The sequence below is a fragment of the Brassica oleracea genome, unplaced genomic scaffold (assembly GCF_000695525.1).
Source record: "Brassica oleracea var. oleracea cultivar TO1000 unplaced genomic scaffold, BOL UnpScaffold02157, whole genome shotgun sequence".
NCBI lineage: Eukaryota > Viridiplantae > Streptophyta > Magnoliopsida > Brassicales > Brassicaceae > Brassica > Brassica oleracea.
This window is the reverse complement of record NW_013618688.1, coordinates 1-2052: the sequence shown is the minus strand read 5'-3', so window position 1 is coordinate 2052 and position 2052 is coordinate 1. Positions and strand designations below refer to the sequence as shown.

The 2052-nt window shown below is 32.2% G+C and overlaps 1 long non-coding RNA gene across 2 annotated transcripts; it reads left to right on the top strand.

The window, feature by feature from the left end:
* Nucleotides 1–260: 260 nt before the first annotated feature.
* On the top strand, nucleotides 261–1407 carry LOC106321613. Of its 2 annotated transcripts, none has more exons than XR_001266108.1 (5): nucleotides 261–334; nucleotides 429–509; nucleotides 796–830; nucleotides 941–1016; nucleotides 1121–1407. It is a non-coding gene; the product is annotated as an uncharacterized LOC106321613 (long non-coding RNA). The 2 variants fall into 2 exon arrangements; XR_001266107.1 differs by having other exon boundaries at nucleotides 759–830.
* The last annotated feature ends 645 nt before the right edge of the window (nucleotides 1408–2052 follow it).

Sequence of the window (2052 nt, the reverse complement as noted above, 5' to 3'; positions counted from 1 at the left end):
TTTTTTAAAGAAGTAATTGAAAGTGGGTCTGAAGTTAAATGGGATTAAAATTGTTTTTAACTTAAATGGGTTTAGTAGTAAAAATCGATTTGTTAAGTTAAGGGCCCAAGCCCATCAAAAAATTTGTACCTGCCGACAAGAAAGGATTAAGATCGTCTCTTGTTTTGACAGATTGAAACTCTAAAAAAAAAAATGCCCAAGCCCATCAAAAAATTTGTACCTGCCGACAAGAAAGGATTAAGCTCGTCTCTTGTTTTGACAGATTGAAACTCTAAAAAAAAAAAAAATCGGAGATGGCGATTCCCGTCCACTCGTTCCTCTCGGATTTGATCTGGTATTATCTCTTCTTCCTACAGATGGAACACACTCAAACTCTTCCATATCTGATTTTGTATACACGGAGATCTAACTTTCAAAATTAATTTCAGGTGTTGGGTCCATGTGATTTCCGATGACTTCCGAGTACAAATCGGTCAGATTGTAATACTGAAACAATACCCGACAAACATGTAAGCGTTCGCTGTTTGAATGATAAATTTTTTTTATCGTTGTATAAAAAATCATTGTTGGTTCTTATTACACGAATCTATATTTGCTGCAATAAATAATTATTTCTGTTTAGTTAATATATTTTGGTTTCTAATTATCCTCTTCAGCACAAGTTATTAGATATCTATAACGAAGAAAATCAAATATGTAAGATTCATATACATCAATTGATGTATATTAATTGATATTTTTTCCCGGTCATCTTATAGGTTCTTATTTTTATATGCATGGCAAATATGGATCAAGTCTTTATTTAGGTGAACATTATCAAATGTGAGAAGGTAAACATATACTTGTTTTTCTTCGTTTGTTTTGTAAATAGAAAGACATCTACACTTCAAAATTATAATTTCCAATTTTTTCATGTTTTGACAAACAATTGGATGCGAAGGATATATTCTAAAAGAGCAGATGAATCACCAAACTAAAAAGTCAGAGCAGATGAATCACCAATGTCAAAAGTCAGTGTAAGTGAATATTTCAAATATTTTTTTTGTTAAGAATATAACAAGTGTTTCAGAAAACAGAATTACATCAACACTTTGAGATTCTAATTTCAAATTTGTTTCAGGTATTTACAATCAAGATTCAAACTCGTTTTAAAGAGCTGGAAAGGCATTTATAATATAGACCATGATGATTCAAAGTCAATAATAAGGAGATAAGTCGAACTTTTTATAATATATTCTTTTAGTAGTTGGGTCAAGTTGCTAACTTTTGATGAAACATCCTCTATGTTGTTATGCTTATGGTTCTTAGTTTTGATTGTAGGATTTAAAAAACATAATCATCGTATAGTAAACTGACATCAACATCTATTTGGAGAAGATCAGAACGCGTATACACTCCTATTATTAACTGTAAGTTGTTCTAATTACTTGATAGTATTGAACAATAGGAATGGAACTTTATCGGTAGTTAGGTATCAAACCGGAGCTTGCTTGATTTCTTGAAATGAATGAATGCTTTTATTGAAAATAATAAAACTTGCAAAGCATTATAAATATTGTTTTCCAAAATTAAATACTGTATGCAACCCAAATAGATAGTTCAACAAAAGAAAACAACAAAGTAAAGATAAAATCAGAGATTCTGGAAAATCTCTTTGAAAACAACGTTCATTGTTTGTTTCTGAGGCTTTCCCTCATCGTCCACAATCAAAATCGTTAGCCCCTTCTTAGATGTCACTCTTGAGATAGCCACGTACAATTGACCATGAGAAAACACAGGCCTTGGTAGATAAATGCCAACTTCTGATAGTGATTGCCCCTGACTCTTATTAATTGTAATGGCAAAAGCCACAGCAATAGGTAGTTGCCTCCTTTTCATCTTGAAAGGCAACTTTTTGTCAGTAGGGGTAATAGCAAGCCTAGGAATAAGAACAATTCGCCCAACCTTATCTCCTGTAATCACTTTCGCCTTAATCACAAAATCATACATCTCTGTAATCTGAAGTCGAGTCCCATTCATTAATCCGCCAGTAGGATCTATGTTTCTTAGCAA